This window comes from Octopus sinensis, linkage group LG20 (assembly GCF_006345805.1).
Source record: "Octopus sinensis linkage group LG20, ASM634580v1, whole genome shotgun sequence".
Lineage (NCBI taxonomy): Eukaryota > Metazoa > Mollusca > Cephalopoda > Octopoda > Octopodidae > Octopus > Octopus sinensis.
Window position 1 is genome coordinate 5,304,575 of NC_043016.1, and position 18,938 is coordinate 5,323,512.

At 35.9% G+C, this 18,938-nt stretch overlaps 1 long non-coding RNA gene across 1 annotated transcript in view; it reads right to left on the bottom strand.

Moving 5' to 3' along the window:
* Positions 1-10,882: 10,882 nt before the first annotated feature.
* LOC118767285 overlaps positions 10,883-18,938 on the bottom strand; it is a 24,211-nt gene continuing 16,155 nt past the window's right edge. Inside the window, exon 3 of the long non-coding RNA XR_005003192.1 lies at positions 10,883-11,776. This is a non-coding gene — a long non-coding RNA (uncharacterized LOC118767285). The remainder of the gene's footprint in view (positions 11,777-18,938) is intronic.

The window sequence follows — 18,938 nt, forward strand, 5'->3', positions numbered from 1 at the left end:
CTTGATACTTTGGTGGATGAAATTAGCTACTTGCTGGATACTCTCCATTATGTTCCTCTCACTTTCTACATTACTGTTACTAGAGTTGGTCATAACTAGAATATTAATGTCGTCTACATACCTACAGTAACACAAAAGTGTTGTAGACTGTTTTGTTAAGGAGTGTTTAAGGTCATGAAGAGGACAGCCACATCTTCAGCTACACCGACACCAATGGCTGCACCTTGAACCTGCATGTATAGTTTCCTGTTAAACTTTACTATGTGGCTCTTCAAGGTGTTTCTTATGCTAGCTCCTATTGCATGTACAATCATTCCTTTCACCTGATTGTTGTTCTCAGGGTTTTGGGTGGGTATGGTCCAGCCACTCCAGCACTCTGCGGTGCTTTTATTCACTATGGCCTAAGTAGATTCTGCCCCACCAGGTGACAGAGAGGAAGACCATCCACCATCATCTCAGCAGTGAAGAAACACTTTTCTTCACTGAAGCACTGAGCACTGGAGCAGTTCAGCAATGAGACTGATAGATAATAAGTACTAGGCTTACAAAGTATAAGTTTTGCAGTCGATTTGTTTGACTAAGGTGGTGCTCCAACATGACTGCAGTCAAATGACTGAAACAAGTAAAAGAATATATATATATATTCACGTATCCACGACACACACTACCTCCAACACACCACACACATACAAAATACATGCACATATACGCACACATACTTCCACACACATACATACACATATACACCCACCCACACACACCCACGAGCACACACACATATGCGCGTACACACACACACGTACACAAACGTACACACACGCACAGGAATGCACAGAAACCTATCCCATCCAACCCCAAGCACACATAGACACACATACCTTTAGACACACACACATAAACGTACACACACACACACTCAAGCACACGCGCGTACACACAATAAAATGAACACAACCTGACACACATCTCCGCGGTCACACACACACACACACATACACGCACGTACATACGCACACAATACACGCACACAATACACGCACACACATATACACACGTATATACACACACACACCAGCACAGATGCCCCCATATACCTCCAACAAACAATACTCATACAGATATGCACACACTTATACACACATGGGCACAGACACACACGCACACAAGCACACGCACGCACATTACGCCCACACAACTCCAACCCCCCCCCCCCCCACACACACACACGCATACACAAATTCACATACACACCGATACATATACATACACACAATATATGCCTACACGCGCACACACACATACACATACGTATTCACACATATAGACACAGACACACACACACGCGCGCAGAAAAACATGCGCACACATACGCACGCACACACGCACACGAATGCACACACCCAAAACTCGCTACCCCACGGATACACGTATATACACCCATATACGCTTACACACACACAAAGAAACGCACACGTACACGCACACACAACTACACGCACATACGACACGACGCACATACATACACACACACACACAAATGAACCTACACATACATCCCATACACACGGCACACAATTATACATACACGCACATAATTATACATATATGTGTGCACACATACGCACGTACAAGCACCTACGCACACATACACTAAGTAAAGCAGTTATTCGCCACACACCCAAACTCTACGCATACACACACGAACACTACAAACAAAACACACACACGATACATATACATACACGCACACACACACATACTTCAAACTAGCACTACCTACTACTGAATTGGGGTAGAGACAAAAAGAGCCACTCCCAATTTCTTCTTCCTTGACCTTAAACAATACTACAACACGCAAAGATTAACAGCCACAACCACACACACATACACACACGCACACACACACACACGTGTTATCATTGCACACATACACACATACACACACACGCACACGCAGACCTTCGCGCACGCACATATCCACACTTACACACACATACCTCCTCTTGCACTCTCTTTTCTTCACCTATTTCCTTCCGGTCATTCAAAATGTGACCGCGTGTGTACCGTTGGCGATTTTTTTCCTCTGTCTTCTCTTCTCTGAATCTTTCCTTCTCCTATGTTTCCGACGAAGAGCTCCATGTTGCCCGTCTCGTTTCTCTTTTTGCTTCTTTCGTTGTTCGAAAAAAAAAGTTCTTTTTCCATGTTTTTGTTGTTTTTTTATGTTCTCGTTTTTCATTTTGCTCATGTTTTCTTTTACATCTTGTACCCATATATGCATGTATATATATATATACATATATATGTTGGTATGTTCATATATGTATGTATGCATAAATATATATACTCTTTTACTCTTTTACTTGTTTCAGTCATTTGACTGCGGCCATGTTGGAGCACCGCCTTTAGTCGAGCAAATCGACCCCGGGACTTATTCTTTGTAAGCCCAGTACTTATTCTATCGGTCTCTTTTGCCGAACCGCTAAGTGACGGGGACTTACGTAAGCACACCAGCACCAGTTGTCAAGCAATGCTAGGGGGACAAACACACACACACACACACATATATATACATATATACGACAGGCTTCTTTCAGTTTCCGTCTACCAAATCCACTCACAAGGCATTGGTCGGCCCGGGGCTATAGCAGAAGACACATGCCCAAGATGCCACGCAGTGGGACTGAACCCGGAACATGTGGTTGGTTAGCAAGCTACTTACCACACAGCCACTCCTGCGCCTATTGTATATATATATTATATATATATTATTTATATTATTATATGATCGAATGCCACGCATCCATTTCCAAGTAAGTTCTATATATATATATGTCATCATCATCATCATCATCATCATCATCATTGTTTTACATCCGTTTTCCATGTTGGCATGGACAGTTTTGACTGAGAGCTGGCAAGCCAGTAGGCTGCACCAGGCACCAATCTGATCTAACAAGGTTTCTACAGCTGGATTGCCCTTTCTAATACTAACCACTCCAAGAAAGTAGTGGGTGCTTTTTATGTGTCACCGGCATCGGTCACATTCGGATGGTAACAGCGAATTTGAATCAAACTGTTTATATATATATATATATAACAAAGTAAAGTTGTAAGGTAGCGCATGAGTGGAAATATATATATGAAAGAAGGTTTGAAAATGCAATTTTAAAGATTTTTATTCACTTGACCGGTTTCACTCTTTTAGAAAAAGATTGTCAAAAGTAAAATGTAAAAGTTTTATATAAGCTTTGTTGTGTTAAGTACTGGTTATCACAAAAGTATTAAAATGCAGATATACATTCTTTGATAATAATAAGAAAATGTTAAAAACAGTTTACAAGAAAGTATTTAAGAGAGTAAGCAAAACGTGACTCAAAAAAACATTTTGAGTTCAATAAAATCCATGTTTGTTTGGTAGTATATATATACACAGAAGGAGAATTTACAAAAAATTGTAGAGGAATAACTGACCTGTCTTTCAGGCATTTTGTTTTGTGTGTAGCTAGGGAATGTTTGCTATTTTAAGAGACAGTGTGGGAGGTTGGTTGGGGGAAGGAAATGTGGAATCAAGAAGAGTTTTTTGATTCAGACTAGCCCAGAAATCTTCTTTCATATATTTACACACACACACACACACCACACACACACACACACACACACACATATATATATATATATATATATAATATATATATATATATATATTATATATATATATATATATATATATATATATATATACATATAACACAAATTGTATGTGTTAATATGGCAGGAAGAATGCTTAGCAGTATTTGTGTCCCATCTCACTGTGACCGGAATTGAAGCCCCACCAAGGTGAAGGCAGTGGATTTGTAGACCTGCAATTACATCTACCTGGATAAAACTATTTTTGTTCCTGCATTTTGCATTCTGTGTTCAACATCCCACCATGAATCACTTTTTGCTTGGTTTGATGCTACACCCTGGTACTTTGAGTGCCTTTTGCAAGAATTTGCCTAGCTTTCTGGTTTGAAGATACTTCCCGTACCAGAGTCATTTTAATAGGTCATAGGCACAGTCTTCTTTCCTGACTATAAGAAAAAATATGCATCGATATAGAAAACACCAGAAAACTGTACACAAGTAGATTTAAGTAATTTATTATAAATTAACCTTTACAATCATAAGTCAATTATTTCCTCTAAGTTGTAATACTCTATTACAACAGTCATAAATAAGGAGTTTAATTTTCACAAACACAAAAAAAAACATCTGAATGCAGTTTAGTCATCTTACCTGTTGGCTGGAAAAAATTGGTACATGAGTATTATTAATAATCATGTAAATTCAAAGATCAACATAGAAATCATTATAATGTGAGTCAATAATTTAGGCCTACATATAAAAGAATAAACAATTTCTGTATTATGTTGTGTCTGGGGAGAGTCATTTTCTTTTAGTGCCTTATAATGTAACACACTCACCAGTAAAATTTCCACTTTTTAAAAAATTTTTATTTTCTAAAATTTTCGTTGCATCTTGCAACCTTTTCAATAGTCTTGACTCTGTCCGTTATTTACACTGCATTACCTTTTGTTTGTTTGTGCGCATGTGTGTGTGTGTGCCTATACATGCATGCGTGTACGTATGTATGTGTGTGTTTGCATGTGTATGTATGTATGTATATATGTGTGTGCATGCGTATGTATATATGTATGTGTGTGCATCTGTATGTACGTATCCTGCATATTTATGTGCATGCAAGTCCGTGTTTGTGTATTTTCTATGTATGTGTGTGTTAGCATGTGTCTGTATATGTATGCACCTCTGTCTCCTTGTGTGTGCATGTCTGTGTGTGTGTGTGTTATGTAACTATGCAAACCAAATCCAAAAACGAAACTTGTGTATTATTTTTGTAAAATGCAAGGGAAGTAAATATTCTTTCTTTTCTCATTTAAGAAAGAACCTCCTGTGAAAACACTTCCTGTTTGCAGAGAATTTATTGTTTGCATTTCATTGTTTTCTTTCAATGTTTTCCTTCAGTTTTCATACATCATCACAGTTAATGCTTCAAGCAGCAAGTTAAATGATTTAATTATGGAGCAAGGGCTTAGCTAAGAAAAATGGAGTTATATTTTAACGTTATTGGTACATATGTACTGATATCAGTGAGCTAAGTTGCATGGAGATTTATCACGTCTCATTAGAAATAAAGTGATTACATAGTTGAACTTAGAAGCAAAACCCATTAGCTATTTTCTTCAACATTTTCCTGAAGAAATGTTTGTCAAAATGAATGACAAGTTTACAAGTTATGTGCATCAACTAGGCAGTACCACAGTCATTACACTAATGGGGGAAATTAAGACATATCTCAAAATCCTTTTTCATATGCTGGTATTTTAGAAGCTTTGCAAGAAGCATAAGACACTGTAACAGTGACTACAGAAATATAAATTCATGCCCAAATATTGACATCTTGTCAATACATGGGAAAACTCATATGTGTAGTCAATTTGGTTGTGTTCAATCAGGCAGGTGAAAGTGATATGACAATAGATAAAAATCAACAACCTCATTCAGAATATACAACAACAACCATTATATTGTATTAGTAAGTTTTATACAAATTTATGCACTAGCTATATTTTAATGATTTTTTAAAATACTGGACTAACTACATTTCTTCAAAATCTTTGACTTCCAACAGGATTGGGAGAATTATGCAGTACCTTATAGCACTTTAACAGTTGAATTTCTGAAAATGAACCATACCAGCAAAAGGAAATATTTTTTTTCATTTATGATTCAGTATGCATTCATTTATGGAACACAATGGTTATTTCTCCAGATAACCAAGCTGTTTTGTAGCTACTTGCAAACTCAGGGATTATCCATTTTATATGGAAATTTTAATTTCTGAATTACAAATTCTAAATTTCTGGATTTCAAATTCAAATTTCAAAGTTGTGTACAATATTCTAGCTGGAGTATTCAAGGTAAATTCTCTTTCGTAACATTTCAGTTTGAAAGGGTTAAACCTACATAATAGTTGATGGCTCAATCATTGATACTAGACATGCTTAGGTGATAAACCAGAAACTAAGAAGGATATGCTACTGTATAAATGCACTTTTTTTTGCTGTATTGTTAGAAACTACTGCAGTTACAGGTCTTTTATTTATTTATTTTTTGTTAGGCTAAAAAGAAATAGAATTACAGTTGACTGTCTTTCTCATTGCATAATTTTGGAAAATATATCAACTTCAAAAATCTTTTGACTTTACAAATTTTCATATAATATAGTGCCTTGCATTTTCTAATCTTGAATCTACTGAAATTGTTGAAAGTTTTTATCTAATCATGTCCTCAAAACATTTTCTTAAGGCGTTATAAACTAATCTATATGTATGTTTATGTAAATGTGTAAAGTTGCTAAAACAAAAGCCTACTCACCAACTTAGTATAGCAAGTTAGCTATATCCTCAAAACATCAACACCAAATAGATGAAGTTGAGTGAAATCAAGACAAGAGTTCTTTTTAGTATGGGAAATAAGCCCACTGAGCGGTGAAAAATAATTGACATATATATATATATTTAGAAGAGAATTTGTCTTGGAGTTTAAAAATGCACCTGAATCTGAAAACATGTAGTCGTTTTCAAATTTTGCATAATTTGAAACCCCAAAACAAATTCTCCTATATTTTTTGCTGCATAGGAATACACTTCTTTCCATCCCCCACCACACCCCCACCCAAAACCACACACACACACACACACACACAACACACACACACACACACACACACACACACACTCACACACACTCACACACACATACACACAAACACACATACATAACCAGCAGTGAAAGATAGTGAGATGGACAAATAGATAAAGAGTGCAAGAAATAATATATATAAAAACAACAAGAGAATTTGAATTGACCATTTTAGAAATTAATTATCAGATAAATCTTTCATGCTGATATCAAATTTTAGAGACATCTTTACCTGACAGTATTAGAACTTTTGTATAAACATCTAATGCTGTTTGGTAAGATGGAACCAAAATTTATAATTGCGGCAATTAACTTTAACTTCAAATATCTCCTCTGATCTCAGCTTATGACACTTAATTATGTGTTCAAATACAAAAAGATATATATATACTTACGATATATGTGCATATTTCATATATATTAAATTTATATTTGTATATGTATCTATGTATATGTACATATATAATATATATAATACATATACGTGTATGTGTGTGTTGAAGAATGATACACTGAGCAGCTGGCGGCGAGCTGGCAGAAACATTAGCACGCCGGGCGAAATGCTTTACGGTATTTCGTCCGCTGCTGCGTTCTGAGTTCAAATTCCGCTGAGGTTGACTTTGCCTTTCATCCTTTCGAGGTCGATAAATTAAGTACCAGTTATGCACTGGGGTCGATATAATCGACTTAATCCGTTTGTCTGTCCTTGTTTGTCCCCTCTGTGTTTAGCCCCTTGTGGGTAATAAAGAAATAGATACACTGAGCAGCTTTTTTTATGTGTACTACCAGATTACATATATTGTAACTTAAATTCATATCATTCAACTATCGTAGTAGTTGAATAATATTTTTAAGGCCGCAATTTACTCACACGCAGTATCTTCAGGGCTTTGTAGCTGATTCAGTTCTTAACCAAATTGAAAACTTAACATTTTGAAAAGGACTGGTCTCTAGCTACATTTTGGCAATAAAAAAAATTAAGATTTAGTCTAGTAGAAAAAAGTTTACATCAAAATTTGTAGCAACGTTATAGGAGAGTAAGTAACGCCTCCAATCAAATTTAGATCTAAATAACTATTTTATTTTAAAAGCAAAATATATTTATCTTAGCTTTAATGATAGAAGAATGTATGAAGAATTTCATACTTTTGATCCCATGCAACAAAAAATTGTCTCAAAAATGTTGAGGTAAAATATGAAAAAATATAAGGCAAATATATGGATTTAACTTATTTATTTTAAAAACAAACAATATTTCAAGTAAGCATAAATGATAGAGCTCAATTCGAGGAATTTCATGGTATTAATCTCATGCAATGAAGTTTTAAAAGAAAAAGTTATGAGTGTTTGTTTCTCAAATTTGAGGATGATGATATAGTTCTATACTTTTTTATGACTATAGTTCTATAAGGGACTTTTGATATATATCACCGGCATCATTAAGGCAAGGAAAAAATTATCAACGACACTGCTAATTTGCTATTAGTTTACTTACATCATTTGTATTAATTAATGCAATTATATCATAAAATGAAAAACTAAAGATATTATTTAGAAATTTTGGCAATAGCCCTGCCATTTTGGCGATCTTTCGGTTTAACTCGAAGGCACCAACATCCATTTGGTGACACACTTTAAACACTAGCTTACTTCCGCAGTTTACATCAGTAAAGGAAGGAAGCGTAGTGTGTGATCGTTGTATTGACCATTAGTGAGAAAGTTAAGCAGAGCATCAGCATCAAATTTTACCAAAAACTTGACGATACCTGCTCAGAGGCCTACGTAAAGTTTTCAGAAAGTTTTCATCGTTCTCAACACAATCAAAGAGATCTTGGTGCAACTGAAACCCAAGTGTCTTCTTGATCAGCTGAAAGCACTTTTGGCACAAACTTGGCAGACACAAGTCTCATACTAAAATCTTCAGTGATAATGGACTGAACTGAACCCTAACTAATCTGCACATCCTCTGATAACTCACGGATGGTGATTCACCGATTTCCCCTCCCAGCTGCATGCATATCTGCGATGTTTTTCTCAGTTCTGCTGGTTGCAGGTCTCCCAGAACATTTTTCGGCCATCTTGGAAACGTCTGAACCACTCGTACATTTGTGTGCGTCTCATGCGTTCCTCTCCATAAACTTTCTTCTTTGCGTAGGCCTCTGAACAGGTACGGCCATGATATCTTTTCCTGTCATGGTCAATGCGACGATCACATGCTACACACCTTCCTTCCAAGCACTGCTGTAAACAGTGGAAGTGAGCTAGAACGTTAAGACTTAGTGCGCATGCACAGCAGAGGTTAAGGTCAATCTGCCAAGCGTCTTCACTCTACGTGTTTTAGCACCTCGTTGCCATGGCAATAGTCCGTATATTCATTGATCAAACTTCGTCATATGTCAAAAAACATGTAAGACAGTATCTGGACTTAAAAGACATATACTAATTCCCAAAAACATTCCTTCTGAATCAGATTCTAAAGAATAAAGATATAGAAGAAACTTGAATAATATGTCACTTGTGTTTTAAATCCTGTCAGTCAGCAGCTGGTCTTAAAGTCATCTAAGCGTTCATCAACAGATTGTGCTGTGTGATGGGGTGTGGTGTGGGTGTTGGTGAGACGGCTAACATCTCCCAAGATGAATCAATCATCATATATATATATATATATATATATATGTGTGTGTGTATGTGTGTGTGTGAGTGTGTGTGTGTGTGTGTATGTATGTATGTATATATATATATATATATATATATATATATATATATATATCTTGACTTTGCAAAAGCCTTTGATAAAGTCGACCATGGTATGATCTGTCACAAACTGCGTGGTCTCGGCATAGGCGGGAAACTTGGAGAGTGGCTGCACAACTTCCTAAAAGACAGAAAACAGGCAGTTGTGAGCAATGGAGCCACCTCCGGGAAACGCAAATAACAAGCGGTGTCCCACAGGGCACTGTCTTGGGGCCACTGATGTTCATAGTGGCCCTTTCAGACATGCCTTCAGTTGCTACGATGACCACCCTTGCTAGCTATGCAGATGACACAAAAGTCTCCCACGCAATACAAAACCCTGAAAATATTGCGCATCTGCAACATGAGCTGGACACAATATACAGGTGGGCTGAGGACAACAACATGCAGTTTAATGCAGGTAAGTTCCAGGCCCTGCGCTACTGGCACACAAAGGTAAATGACGTGAAGACTGGATACACTGGCCCAGGAAGAATTGCAATCCCTGAGTCAAAATCAGTGCGTGACCTGGGCATTGACATGAGCAATGATGCATCTTTCCAAATGCATATTGCTAATCTGGTGATAAAATGCAGACGGCTAGCTGGATGGATTCTCCGAACTTTCAGAACAAGAGAGAAGGAGACACTGATGGTCCTATGGAAAACATTTGTCCTCAGCCGCTGGACTACTGCTCCCAACTTTGGTCACCACACAATATAAACAAACAGCAGAACTCGAAGCAACTCAGAGAAGCTACACAAAGAAAATCGTCTCAATGCAAAATGTCAGCTACTGGGAAAGACTGAAGGTATTAAACCTCTTCTCCCTGGAGCGGAGGCGGGAGAGATATGCAGTGATATACATCTGGAAAATCCTGGAGGGTCTTGTCCCAAACTTTGGCATTCAAAGTTACTCCAACCGCAGAACGGGGCGCCGCTGCGTGGTGCCAAGGATTCCAACATCACCATCAAAATACAGGTCCAGATACTGCAACAGCTTGGGTTTCAGAGGACCACAGCTCTTTAACATCCTCCCTAAATGCCTGAGAGACTTACATGGTGTGGATGTGGGTTTCTTTAAAACTAAACTGGATCTCTTCTTGTTGGGAGTCCCAGATGAACCTACCTCACGACAGGAGACACGGATGCGGGCAGCAGCATCGAACTCCCTTGTTGATCAAGTGCCACGTATCAGAGGTGGATTCACAAACTAGTGTAGCTCATTCAGCGGTGGTGCCCCAGCATGGCCGCGGCCTTCGGGCTAAAACATTTTTAAGGATTTAAGGATTTATATATATATATATATATATATATATATATATATATATATATATATATATATATATATATATATTATATATATATATATATATACAGTGGTACATTGACTTACACGTGTCCCAACTAATGAGTTTTCGAGATACAAGCTGTCTCTCGGCAGATTTTTTGCTTTGAGTTCGAGCTAAAATTCGGGTTACGAACCAGCTTCAGATACCCCATCGCTAGTTGACGTAGCAAACGTCACAGTGAACGTTGTAACATCCGCTCAGCATCCGGTGTCTCACTCGATAGCTAGGCAGACATGCACATTAGCAAGTGCGACGATCGTTAGTAGATCGTTAGCTAGACGGTAGGTAAAATACTTACATAGTCGTTGCACGAGTGTTGTGCTCGCAATTGTGCTTGCAGTTATTTTGCAAAACTTCGTTTTTTCCTACTATGGATCCAAAAGAAGTGAATGTGAAGGACAGTGCTAAGAAGAAAAGCGGATGATGTGCCTTAAATTAAAGAAAGAAATTATTGAAAAACATGACCAAGGTGTACGTGTAGTCGACTTGACGAAGCAGTACGGGCTTAGCAATTCTACGATCCGCACTATACTAAATCAGGAATCGATAAAGGCTATAACACCAGCCAAGGGCGTTAAAATAATATCTAAACAGCAGACATCTATTCATGAAAATATGGAGAAGTTGCTGATGGTGTGGTTGACGAAGAAACAACTCGCAGGAGATACTGTGGCGGAGGCAGTAATCTTCGAGATGGCATGAGCTATTTACGCTGATTTGCTGCAGCAGACCCCAGGCACTTGTACGGAACGGCATTGGATGAGCCAGTCGGGGCTGATTCGAGAATTTTAAAAAGACGATCGGCATTCACTCCATTGTTAGGTATGGTGAGGCAGCAAGCGCGGATGTGAAGGCAGCTGAGGATAACCACAAAACTTTTGCCGAAATTATAGCAGTCGAAGGATACATCCCCCAGCAAGTCTTCACCTGTAATGAGACAGAAATTTTTTTTGGAAGAAAATGCCAAGGAGGACTTATATAACGGTAGAGAAGAGGATGCCAGACCAAAAACCCATGAAGGCTAACCCTCGCTCTGTGTGCCAATGCAAGCGGCGACTGCAAGGTTAAGCCACTACTCGTTTATCATTTGGAAGACTCCAGAGCTTTTAAGTCACAAGATTCTGAAAGAAAAGCTGCAGGTTATGAGGAGGGCAAACCCAACGGCGTGGGTCACCAGGTAGTTCTTTGTGGAGTGGGTGAATTTGGTATTTGGTCCTGACGTTAAAAAATATCTCCAGGAAAATAACCTATCCCTACAAGCCCTTCTCTTCCGGAACAATGGAATTGCTCACCTCGAAGATGGCATCCTCAAAGAGTTCAAGTTTATAAAAGCTTTCTTCCTTCCACCCAACACCACCCCTATCCTGCAGCCCATGGATCAGCCGGTGATTTCTAATTTCAAGAAGCTCTTCACCAAGCACCTGTTCCGTCGCTGTTTTGAGGTGACGGAGAGCACAAACCTCACCCTTCGAGAATTCTGGAAGGGCTATCGTGATATGCATCAGAATTATTGATATGTCCTGGCAGGGTGTTACAAAGTGGACCTTGACCTCTGCATGGAAGAAACTGTGGCCTGAGATTGTGTCTGAAACGGACTTTGAAAGACTCGAACCCGAAGCGGCAGTTGTGGCGGAGATTGTATCCCTTGGCAAGTCCATGGGCCTGACATCAACGAGCTCATCGAGGAGCACTCCGAAGAACTGACAACAGAAGAGCTTGTAGTGATATAACGCGCGCTCGCGCACCGCCCATTTGTATTTCGCGCGTGTTGGTGCCTTTACCAAGGCACAGAAAGAAAGGCCCTCTCGCGCATGCGCGAACCACCGGTAGCACGACCCTATTGCCTACGTAGCAGTTAGCGAGGCAAGGGGGTCGTAAGACGTTGACTACCAGCGTCCAGTCCTCGGTGACTTGGGACCCAGCGATTGAAGGCGGCGGTCACGCATATATTCTCTCCGTCAGGATTAGATTCTAGCAGTCCTTTGGCCGAAGACTTTTAACCAAAATTGTTGCAGACCAACATCGTCTCCATTGTTCGACGCCATCTTGACCCCTTTCTGTTTTGGGCTGAAAGTGGGCTGAAGATTGTAAATATTACAATCTATTAACTTTCAGCCTTGCGCGCCCAGAATCAAGGACATCAGATAACACACGTATTGTTATTGTTTACCAAGAAAGAGAATAAAGTAGTTATATGTATATTTTACGTCTGCGTCTTGTTGTTTCTGACTAGTAGAATTCTGGATTATTATTAACGAACGAGCTAGTGATTGCTTTGTGCACCCCAAAAGTGCACGAAGATATTCACACATCACTAAGCTCGTTACAAGCTAAAGGAACTTTAGACGCAGAAGCACACGGAGGTTTTGCAGGAAATAGGTGACACGGAAGAGGCGGAAAAGGTTATCTCTACAAGTGGGATAAAGGAAATGTTGGGAATGTGGGAGAAACTTTCAGACTTTTACAATTTCTGGCTTGGAATTTCTCTGATCCTCTTTGATGGAAAGAGGATCGGCGAAATTGTAAACCAAATCCCTTTTTTTTACTATCTTCATTTCTCCCTTACTTTTTCATTCTTAACTCAGTATGATATTCATTTCTTCTCGATCACTACTAACACTAATGAGCTTTGTACATCCAAACAAACTGAAACACAGTTTTAATATTATTGACTGTTATGGAACATTTAGACTTGTCAACATCGAAATTTGTAAACATGTTTTTCTAATTCATGATTCTAAATTTGTCTCTTATGAACATTTAAACTTGTCAACATTGAAACTTTTAAAGAATTTTTTCTAATTCATAATTCTAAATTTTTACCATTGATAAACAAAAAATATTGTTGAAACTAGTTTACTATATATGTAAATAAATTTATTTTTAACAGTTACAAGTTTTTCAAATTGTAGATTGGATTTTGGTAGTGATAGTAATAATTAATAATTTATATTAATAATGTTAATAATTGTGTTGATAATTATAATATTAATGATAATAATATTTATAATCCTTTTAGCCTTTTTCATTTATAGTTTTATTCTATTTTTCCACGCAACGTCTCCACGAGTTTTCTTTCTTATAGACGCTAAGAACTATTATTTACGTTTATAATCTAGCGATATTTTCTCAACTAACTTTAGCAACGTTCTTTTCTCCTTTTCGTTTGGATTTTGTATTATTTTGAGATTAATGTTTAGCTGTGGTTAATTTTTTATTGATATATGCCCCCAGCATGGCCACAGATCGTGAGCTGAAACTAGATTAAAAAAAAAAATTTTTTTTTAATATTAATAGGTGTCTGTTAGTTTTAGTTGGATGTCTTCATATTACTTTCTCCATAAGCTGTGTTTTTTTTCTCACATTTCTTTAGTTCATGAGGCTTTAATGTTTTTTCGTATTTTTCATTGATAAAAAATTTTTGCCACTTTCATTGAGTATTTATTCTATTTCTTTGCACTAAGTCTCCACGCGATAAATTTTATAAACGCTTTAACTATTTACTTTAAAAATCAGTTACTATTTCACTTCGCAAAGCTAAGTTTGACATTTTATCGTTTCTCTATTTCATTTGAATTTTGAATCGTTGTGTGTTTGAAATATTATTATTACTGTTGCTATTATTATTATTGTTGTTGTAACATTATTATTTATTTATAGTTTCTTGATAGTATTTTTTACGTTCGATTTTGGATATGTTATCTTTTAAAGGATTTTATAAAGGATTATAAAGGATTTTAACGTTTTACATATTATTTAATTTGAGAATTAATATTGTTAGACTATATTTATTTTAATAATTAGATAATATTTTCATTAAATAGTATTATTTTTAAATAAACTAGTTTTTATTTTAATATATAATTTATGTTTAACTTTTTTATCGTGTGAGATATTAAATCTATAGATATTATACATGGATATTAATATAACTAATTTATATAATGCATTTGAGTATATTTGTACTATTTCAAATTTTTTATTGTATTATTCATAAATGGAATCGTATTGAGTATATTAATTAGACGCTAAAACATATTAATACATTTAAAATCCAGATAGATTAATTTAATCGTTGAACTTAGTAATTTAGTTTGTTTATCAATATTGGTTAGATCTTGTTATTATTTTGAGTTTGATCGTTGTTATTATTGTTATTCACTGGTTTTGTATAGGACTGGTGATTGTGATTGTACATCTTCTTAGTGTATTGTTCTTTGGTTCTAATATTTTTGCATCTTTCTTTAATTTTGGGGTTGATAGGTTTTCTTACTTCCCATTAACATATTCTCGCTATTATATCTTTTTATATATATTGATAGATATGTTACGATAGATATTAATTCTTATATCTCTTTTTTTTTTTAATATATATATATATATATAAAGGGATCTAACCTATTACATTTGATTTAATTTAAGAATTAATTTCGTCAGACAATATATTATTTAATTATTAGGTGGCTTATTTATTTGTAATATTTAATTTTAAGTTAATTAGGTATTATATTATTTGATATTTAGTCAGCTTTGTTATAGATTGTTATATTAAATCTATAGATACTACACTTGTATATTTATTATATGGTTAGCTTATTTAAGGAGTTTGTCTATATTTGAACCATTTCTTATTTTGATTAAAATTTAATGACTTGTACTAGCTTTGTATATTTTATTTAATTTTAAAGTATTTAATAATTTAAGTATTGTTTTAGTTTTCATTTATGGATATTCAGTATTTTCATATATATATATATATATATATATATATATATATATATATTAAAGTATATTTATTAATTAATTATTTTATTGTTCTAGTTTATTTTTAACCTGATGAGTGACTATATTTATATCGAAGTGATTTCTCTACTACTATAATCATTTCTTAAATATAGCCACGAAACACGTGTCGTTATTCTACAAATTATATACGTTTTTATTATTATTTTTTTGCAATTTACTTAATCATTGACATTTTATTGTTATTTTAATTTTAATATTTCTATTATATGTAATTTTCTAGATGGTGTAATTTAATTGTTCATTTTGAATTGATAAAAGTTTGTTTTTTTCTAATTTTATATATAATATATATATATATATATATTATATTGTGTGAAATTTGATTTAGGATTTCTAAATTGAATTTTTTTTCTTGTAAGTTGGATTTTATTCCCTCAATAATAATTGATATATATATATATATATATATATATATATATATATATATATATATATATATATATATATATATATATATATATATATAATATATATTATATATATATTATATATATATATACCTAATGCATAGCAAGATACCTATTTCTGCCAGTCTATTTTTCTATCACACTCTAACCTTTCATCTGATACCGAATCACTTCCTCCAGTGCCCCTCCGTTATAGCAAGACACCTGTTCCTGCCTTTCTGTCACACTCTAACCTTTCATCCTCTGGTACAAGTTCCCCTCTTCAAATGCCCCTGCTGCTCTCAAAATTCCTTGTCTTGCGAATTGGAGACCTTGCCAAAGCTGGTGCCACGTAAAAAGCATCCAATCCACACTATAAAGTGGCTGACATTGGGAAGGGCATCCAGCTGTAAAAATCATGCCATAACTAAACTCGCCTATGCTAGTTCCACGTAAAAAGCACAGAGACCAATCTGCAGAGTGTTTGGTGTTAAGAAGGGCATCCAACCGTAAAAGCCCCGCCAAAACAGACACTGTAGCTTAGGGTAGTTTCCCACCTAGCCAGTTATTCAACTGTCCTACCCATGCAAGCATTGAAGACGGACGTTAAACGATGATGATGAGGAGGAGGAGAAGGAGGATACATATGGGAAGTAGCTAAGCTGCAATTAAGCATAGCAGAATTTTTATCTGTAATTTTTATTCTTTTTGTTATCGAGTGAAGTTATCAATAATTGTATATATTATTATGTTCCTATAAAAGGGTTTAATATTAAATAAATAATTAATTATGGTGACACTAAGTATCTAAGTTTCTATTAAGCATTAAGTAGAATTATTATCTGTAATTTCTATTCTTTAGTTATTTATTAAGCTTAACGTAGAATTCTTGTTTGTAGTTTTTATTGTTTAGTTAACCAGTGACGTCATCAATAATTGTATACAAAAATACTCATTTTTAGGTCATTTTTCTTAGATTATTTTTCTATGTAGATTCCAAATTGTCAAGCAATAGAATTAGTATGGTACTTTTTTTATCTTTTATATTTTATAATGTAAATTAGTTACTCAATGACGTCGCTATTCGTTGAATGAATGTCTCAAGTTTAATTTGATTTAGGTGATCCTCTTTGCTAGCGTTTACTCTTTTACTTGTTTCAGCCATTTGACTGGGTCATGCTGGAGCACCGCCTTTAGTCGAGCAAATCAACCCCAGGACTTATTCTTTGTAAGCCTAGTACTTAATCTATCGGTCTCTTATGCCGAACCGCTAAGTTACGGGGACGTAAACACACCAGCATCGGTTGTCAAGATATATTGGTGGGAGAAACAAACACAGAAACATAAACACACACATACATACATAATACATATATATATAAATACATATATATATATATATATATATATATATATATATAATATATATATATATATATATTATATATATATATATATATATATGGCGGGCTTATTTCAGTTTCCGTCTACCAAATCCACTCACATGGCTTTGGTAGAAGAGCGTATAGTAGAAGACATTTGCCACTTGCCTAAGATGCCACGCAGTGGGACTGAACCTGGAATCATGTGGTTGGTAAGCAAGATACTTACCACACAGCCACTCCCACGCCTATTAACAGCTAAATTTTTTTCAGTTCGAAGATATTATCATTAATTTTGATAATACTGTTTATATGTATGTATATATATATATATATATATATATATATATTGGGTCATCCCATAAATAATATGTTTTTTTTTTTCAGTTGCATGAATTAAAAGTCGGTGGGGATGGGATAAACTACCTGCATCAACTTGCTATAAAACCAGATAGTAATTTTACCTTGTACTTATTCTTTGTGCAAGTTTTGAAGAGTGCAGTTCGATTTTAACAGTTATTTTTTCAAAGCTATGGTGGAAGTGACAGAGGAGTATATTCGTCATATTTTGCTTTATGAGTTCAATAACGGTAACAACGGAAAGTGCGAGAAATATTAATACAATATAAGGAGATCGGACAATAAGCGTAAGCCAGTGTCAACCGTGATCCCATAAATCCCGAGTCGAAAACAGCCTAGAAGACGAGCGTCTTACTGGAAGACCTGTAGAGCTCAACGAGGACATCCTGCAAACCCTGGTGGAACAAAATCACATCGTAACTATTGAGAAACTAGCAGTGAAGCTTGGATTTGGTCATTCAACCATTCATCGACACCTGTGTGCCATCGGAAAAGTAGCAAATTGGGTCAATGGGTTCCTCATAAACTTTCCGAGTCTAATCGCGCGCAGAGAGTGAAAGTGTGCTCTTCTTTGCTGTTACGTTTCACGAACGAACCTTTTTGAGACCTAAATAGTGACTGGTGACGAGAAATAAGATTTCTATAAAAATATCAAGTGCCGAAGACAGTGGGTAGGGAAAGGAGAAACACCAGGCTAAAAGGTCTTCACCCACGTAAGATGTTGTTATTTGTTTGGTCAGGTATGAAAGGTTTAGTCCTCTTTGAACTCTTAAACCCAAACCAAACAATAACAAAGGCGATCTACTGCGAGCAGCTTGAGCAGCTTTAATCAACACTAGAAGAAAAACGGCCATCTCTGGTTTCAATACGAAAAGTGTTCTTCCATCAGGATAATGCTCGGCCACATACAGCGTGGATGACATTCCTAAGGCTGGAGCAGTTTGAATGGGAAACGATGCCCCACTCACCATATTCACTGGACATTGCCCCATCTGATTATCATTTATTCCGCAGACTTCAAAATCATTTGGATGGAAAAATATGAATTCTGTAGACGAGGCCAGAATAGTATTTTGGAAGAGCGGCCTTGCAAGTCTACCAGATAGATAGAACATTACTCTTTTACTCTTTTACTTGTTTCAGTCATTTGACTGC